This window comes from Coptis chinensis, chromosome 7 (genome assembly GCF_015680905.1).
Source record: "Coptis chinensis isolate HL-2020 chromosome 7, ASM1568090v1, whole genome shotgun sequence".
NCBI classification, from domain to species: Eukaryota; Viridiplantae; Streptophyta; class Magnoliopsida; order Ranunculales; family Ranunculaceae; genus Coptis; species Coptis chinensis.
Genome location: NC_141462.1, coordinates 30,600,000 through 30,607,538, shown reverse-complemented (window position 1 = coordinate 30,607,538; position 7,539 = coordinate 30,600,000). Strand labels below are relative to the sequence as shown.

At 36.3% G+C, this 7,539-nt stretch overlaps 1 pseudogene; it reads left to right on the top strand.

Moving 5' to 3' along the window:
* Nucleotides 1–1,943: 1,943 nt before the first annotated feature.
* LOC147487083 (mitogen-activated protein kinase 4-like) lies at nucleotides 1,944–3,567 on the top strand (annotated as a pseudogene).
* The last annotated feature ends 3,972 nt before the right edge of the window (nucleotides 3,568–7,539 follow it).

The window sequence follows — 7,539 nt, the reverse complement described above, 5'->3', positions numbered from 1 at the left end:
GGTTGCGAGGTACGCCAAGCTGTCAGCATGGCGATTCTCTTCCCATAGGAAATGGTGTATGGTGACTTTCTTAAAAGAAGGCAGTAATTGGTTTACAACTTGAAAGTATTTAGAAAGGTTACCTTCATTGGTGGTATACTCATTGGCGAACGACCAGTTGTGAATCACTGAAGACCTTGAGCTCCTGAACATTGAGTTCTAATGCCATGCAAAATACCATGATCAGGGCATCGTACTCAGCTTCATTGTTGGAGGTCGCAAAATCGATGCAAATTGATTTTTCCACCATAGAGCCATCTGGTGACACTAGGACTACTCTGACTTTCCTAGCACCTGGATTTCTAGCTCCATTTACGAAGAGTGACCATACCGACGCATTATGTTGTTTTAAGGTTGGGGTGTTAACCTCTGGTTCCTAGTTCAAGTCGTCAACTGTGAAATCTACTAAGAAATCAGCAATGACCTGACCTTTCTGAGAGGTTCTTGGGGTGAACTCAATGTGGTGTTCACCAAGTTCTTCTACCCATACTGCCATGCGAGTTATTTTGTTGACTTTAAGAAGAATCTTCTTTAGCGGGAGGTCGGTGAGCACTTTGATTGGATATGCTTGGAAGTATGGTCTGAACTTTCTTGCTAAGTAAAGTAATGCCAATACTGCCTTTTCAATGTGGGAGTAGTTCTTCTCAGCTGGCAACAATGTCTTTCTTGTGAAGTAGATCGGTTTCTCTGTGTTTTGTTCCTCTTTGAAGAGAACTGAACTGATAGCGAAGTCAAACATTGCTAAGTACAGCCCCTGTGTTTCACCATCGTTTGGTTTTGCTAACACAGGTGGTGTTGACAATGTTGACAAGTAGTTCTTGAGAGTAGAGAACGCCTGGTGGTATTGCTCATTCCATGAAAACTGTTTACCCTTCTTGAGAATTTGCAGGAAAGGTCGGCATTTGTCTGATGCTCTTGATATGAATCGGTTTAGAGCATCCACCATTCCTGATAGTTTATGTACCTGCTTCTTTGTTTTCGGGTAGGGTATAACTGGCTTTTTGTGTCACTTTTTTTTAGGCCTTGTGTCAATTTCTACAAAAAAGTGACACAGAAATTTGATGTGTCACTTTTTTATGGAATGAGGGTTGACGTGTTGCTTCTAGGAAAAGTGACACAACTAACTTAATTTTTCGTATCACATTATTTGAAAGTGACACTAGTGGTTTCCCTTGTTGTGTCACTTTTTACTAAGAGAAAACAAAAACAAAAACAAAATAAAACTATGATCAAATTTAAAAAAACGGCACAATTGGGCCTACAAAACACAACACAACTGGACCTACAAAACACAAGTACTACTCAAATTCAAAGTGATTTTTTGTTTTTTTGAATGGCAATTTTAACTCAAAGTGATTTGGGCGGCCCTCCAAAATAACAACAAACTGAAGAAAGATAAAAAAAAAAAATTAAAAAGAAAAGAAAAAGAAATAAAATGATCAAAGTCTGCTGGATTTAGACTTAGGGTTAGAGAGAGAAAAAAGACCTAACCGGTGTTGTTAAGCCTCCCAACTAACTCGGTCACTTTTTCTCACCGGGCATCTTTGTCTTTCTCCCAAAGACTCTCTCTTTCTCCCTGGAAGAGCTATCTCTTTCCCTCGTTCTCCCTCCCAACCCTCTCTCTCTTGCGCGCAAGAAGTTTAAGGTATTTTTTTTTTCTTTTTTTTTAAAACTTAAATTGTTAGGGTCAGTCGAAATTAAGTTATAGTGTTTCACTCCCCCATTCTCTCACTCTCTCTCTCATCACGACGAAATATTTCATCCAAGTGAAGGAAAGGAATTTAGATGTAGGGTGGTGTAGTTTTGTACACCAAGGAAAAGATTTGTGTTTAACGGCACGAATATATGTCAACTTTCCAATATGGAAGTGATTTGTCTAATAATTCAAGTGATTTTGGTGAGATATGGCGAATTATGTGGATCCACTGAATGGAGTTCAGTTTAGAGGAAAACATTATTTCTCAATGTGGCAAACGTTGTTTGAGATCGACATGAAATATGTTCCAATCAAGGTGATTGGTAGAGGAGCTTATGGTATAGTTCGCTCCTCCATTAATCGAGAAATGAATGAGACGGTTGCGATTAAGAGAATTAATAATGTGTTTGACAATCGCATTGATGCACTCAGAACTTTATGGGAATTGAAGCTTCTTTGGCATCTTCGACATGAGAATGTGATAGCATTTAAGGATGTTATGGTGCCGATCTGAGAGGAGGAGTTTCAAGGATGTGTATCCGGTTTACGAGTTGATGAATCTGAGACTTGCATCGGATAATCAAGTCTTCTCAGGCACTTTCTAATGACCATTGCCAGTATTTTCTATTTCAGGTATGCATTTTATTTTATTTTCACTTTAAATGCTAGTGGTACTTACGTTATACCCAAGGGTGTTTCCATCAGATAATTTAGTTGTCCATCGTGCATTTCTTTCTTTCTCCATTTACTAATTAATCATCCAAAAAATGTAGTTTATTTTACCTTACTATAAGGATGAAGTTAATCCACATATACTGGGTGCATGTTTGAATGATAAATCATCTGCTATCTTAATCCTTGTTAGTCTACAAATATATACTGCTTGTTAAAATGTTATCAAGATGGTAATACTGCATGGTAAACCAACAATCTACGCTACTTGTTTATATAAAGTTCTAGTTTACTAACCGTTTTGCAACAAAGAATCGAGATACATTATATAAAGTTATTAATATTTTGCACTGAATCCACCCTATGCTGGCCTATTTCTTACATGGAAGAAGTATTTGAGGAAGTATGTCATAACTCATAAGTATATCTGGGAAGCCTTTTATCCAGTAAACTAAAACGTTTTGACACTTGACTTTAGTTGTTGCAGGGGCTGAAGTATCTCCACTCTGCAAATATCCTTCACGGGGACCTCAAGCCTGGTAATCTTCTCGTCAATGCCAACTGCGACCGAAGATATGTGACTTTGGCTGGGTACGGACCAGCAGATGGCAAAGAGCAGTTCATGACTAAATATGTTGTCATACGCTGGTATAGGGCCCATGAACTCTTGCTCTCTTTGTGACAAATATGATACCTCCATTGACGCCCCAGTGCGGTTTCGGGTGCATCTTTGCTGAATTACTTGGTCGTAAACCCATCTTCTTTGGTACTGAGTGCCTCAATCAGCTCAAACTGATCATTAACGTTCTTGGGAGCCAAAGCGAGTCTGATCTCGAGTTCATTAACAATCCGAAAGACAGGAAGTACATTAAATCACTTCCTTATTCCCCTAGGGCCCCACTTTCCCATCTATATCTGAGTGCCAATCCATTAGCAATTGACTTGTTGTAGAGAATGCTCATCTTTGATCCTTCAAAGCGAATTAGTGTCACTGCAGCGGCACTCCAACACCCTTTTCCTGCCCTCTTTATATAACCCAAACTCCGATCCACCGCACAAGTTCAATTGATCTTGACATAGATGAGGACTTGGGAGAAGATCTGATCGGGGATGCTATATATCTATTAGTCACATGTCCCGATGTCCACACACTTGAATAGTACTTTTATGTCTTTCACAATGTCACCGGGTTTAACACTTCTATTCATTCTTGTGTAAATGCCGACATCTTTGGTGGGATTGAGATTCACGCCATTGTTGTGTAGGCAACGTTTTCTTTGTACTTCCGATAAATTAATGTGGATTATTTATGTAATAAGTGATATATTCTTTCTTCTTTACCTTTTATTTCATCAAGGTTGATGCTCTCAAACTATATATCGTCTTATTTTCTTGTAGGTATGAGGATTGAAGTCTTTGACACATGGAAGCCCTGTTGTGTTCACCTATGACGAAATTATTTTTTATTTGATAGTTTTAAGCTGATTCAAATCTTCTTGGACATGAGACATATAGTTATGTATATTATGCACTTCTTCGGTACCAGTCCGTAGCTTTTAAAATCTGAATGTTTTTAAAATATAACTGGGGTTCATCGGTTTGGGGAAAGTCGGAACATATGTCTGATTCATGTATGTTAGCCAATTACGTACAATACTTGATTTTGTGACTGTTGGATGTTCAGGCAATACATCGCTTTCGTGGATTGTGAAGGTTCAAATTGCACTTGACACTGCACGTGGTCTGGAATGCATTCATAAGCACACCAAAATTCATTATGTCCATCGAGACATCAAAACAAACAATATCTTAATTGATAGCGCCTTCACGGGAAAGGTTTGACACAACCATAATAGTTTCTTGTTTAACTTTAATGATTATTTCATTAAGTTTTATTGACCCTTCTATTTGTATGTAGGTCACCGATTTTGGGCTTTGCGAAACTTGTTGAAAAAACAGTGAAGGAGAAGCTTCTGCAACAAGAGCTGTAGGAACTTTTGGTTATTTGGCTCTAGAGTAATCTATTCTACACTAATATAGGCAGAGTTGATTTGAGCTTATTAAAGTTGTATTCACTAATTACTAACTTTCTTCAATCTTCCAGAGACTCAGATCAATTAACCTCGGTCCTGCTTTTTTCATTTAGCTCATCGATAAAGCCTTTTTTTTTTAATATTTTTTCCTGCTTCCTTATGTGAAGTTTGAGTTGGTGGATTTGATTGGAAAATTTGAACTTTGATTTAAGAATCAGGTGGTACAATGTAGTAAGACAAAGTTTAGAACTAGAAAGGTCTTTTTGTTTTGTTCTTGCTTGATCAGACAAATTTATTGAACATGAGGTGGTATCTAAAACAGGTGCGTATCTGTTTTTGACTTTCTGTGTATATATCTTTCTTCTAATACATTTCACTAAGGTCATGGGTAACATCCTTTGCTAACGTGATAAGATATGATAGAACTAGAGTTACTTACTACTGGACTCTCTTGTTAACGTATACTGTTCTTATAGATTTATTTTTCTTACTTGTGCAATATACCGTACCTTTCTTGATTCACTTGTTCTTTAATTTTGTATAGTCATAGTGGAATGAGGAATTCGTGATGCAGATGCATGGATCGATTAACAGATGAATAGATGGTAGCTAGGTTTTTTTGTGTTGGAAGTACGCACAACAAGTTAAGATATAGCTAGGATATCGTTAGCGCCATGTAATTTTCTTTTGTTTGTTTTATTGTGATTTTTTTGTATTGGAATGACTTATTTGGTTGGGAGTCAAACTAGATGATAAATACTTGGTTTGATTGATGAAATCAATAAAAGTTAATTATTTTGAATGTTGTCTTTTTTTTTTCCCGAGTGGATGTTTCCATCATTAAGCAGGTTAATGTGATTTTGGTTGTGATGTTTTGATAATGTGGATGTCGTTTATGTCATAAAATAGGTTAATGAGATTTTGGTTATGACATACAGGATGCAGGTTGATAAATGAATGTATATGACCGAATAAAAAATGAGAAATTTTTTTAAAAAAAACAAACAAATGTACATTAGTGTCGCTTTTGGGAAAAGATACATAATATATATTAAAAGTGACACAACTGACCACTCTTATGTGTCACTTTCTTTTTCATACAAGTTACATGGAGTTGATTCCCAAAAGGGACACAAGAAGTAAAGAGCTTTTGTGTCGCTTTTGACATACTTGTGTCTCACTCTGGTCCAAAAGTAACACAACTATACTTAATGTGTCACTTTTGACGTACTTATGTCTCACTCTGGTCCAAAAGTGACACAACTAGTACACTTAATGTGTCACTTTTGACATACTTATGTCTCACTCTTGTCCAAAAGTGGCACAGCTAGTATACTTAATGTGTCAATTTTGACGTACTTATTTCTTACTTTGGTCTAAAAGTGACACAACTAGTATACTTAATGTGTCACTTTTGACGTATTTATGTCTCACTCTGGTCCAAAACTGATACAACTAGTATACTTAATGTGTCACTTTTGACGTACTTATGTCTCACTCTGGTCCAAAACTGACACAACTAGTATACTTAATGTGTCACTTTTGACGTACTTATGTCTCATTCTGGTCCAAAAGTCACACAACTAGTACACTTAATGTGTCACTTTTGACGTACTTATGTCTGACTCTGGTCCAAAAGTGACACAGCTAGTATACTTAATGTGTCGCTTTTGACGTACTTATGTCTCACTCTGGTCCAAAAGTGGCACAGCTAGTATACTTAATGTGTCACTTTTGACGTACTTATGTCTCACTTTGGTCTAAAAATGACACAACTAGTATACTTAACGTGTCACTTTTGACGTACTTATATCTCACTCTGGTCCAAAACTGACACAACTAGTATACTTAATGTGTCACTTTTGATGTACTTATGTCTCACTCTGGTCCAAAAATCACACAGCTAGTACACTTAATGTGTCACTTTTGACGTACTTATGTCTCACTCTGGTCCAAAAGTGACACATCTAGTATATTTAATGTGTCACTTTTGACGTACTTAAGTCTCACTCTGGTCTAAAAGTGACACAACTACTATACTTAATGTGTCACTTTTGACGTACTTATATCTCACTCTGGTCCAAAACTGACACAACTAGTATACTTAATGTGTCACTTTTGACGAAATTATGTCCCACTCTGGCCCAAAATAGATACAACTTGTGTCATTTTTGACAAGCACTGTGACACTCTTTCTTAAAAGTGACAGAAAAGGCTATTCTTAAGTATCACTTTTATTAACAAAAAGTGACACATTTAGTAAGGCTTTTGTGCCACTTTTGGTAGAACTTTATGTGTCGGGGCTTATAGGTCACTTCAGAATTAGTTTCAAAAGTGACACAAGTGACTTCTTGTGTCACTTAAAAAGTGACACAAAAAGCCCTTCTTTTAGTAGGTACACCCCTTTTTTTTATATATATTTACTAGTACAATAAATAATAATAATAATAATAATAATAATAATAATAGATAAAAATAAAAAAGATAAAGATTAGAAAGAGATAAGGTAAAGAGGGTAAACCCCATTCCTTATATTTTCGGGGGGTTTCAAAAAGGGGAAACAAATATACGAGTTTGAACGAGGAAAGGGTGTTTACAGAAAGACGAAAAAAAAATAAGAAAAAAAAAGTTTTACTGAGAGGAAAAGGAAGGCTTTTTGCTAGAGATACTGAAAGAGTGTATAACCTGTGAGTAGATTTTATCTTGGACAAATTTTTATTTTGTTGAAGGTTTTCTCTCGAAACGAAAATTTTCCTCTCAAAACCAAAAGTTTATTGTTTATATAAATTATATATGTACTGTATAAGGATTAGAATGCCTTAAACTACTGTGGAGAAGTTATATTCAGTTCTATGCCATTTTATGGTTCTCATTCTCTATCAAATTGTCTACGTACTGTTGAACAAAAGTGTTGATAACAATTCGAACTACTTGTCTACGTTTAAGCTAAGAGTTATATACTGCCGAAAGATGTTTATGCGAAATAAATTGAGTTTCGTAGGTTAGTATATTGTAGTTTGGTTTGGTTGGTTGAACTGGTAATCGAGTGATGTCGGGGAATGGGTATATGTTTGGTTGTTGTTTGAGTGCTGTTGAAGC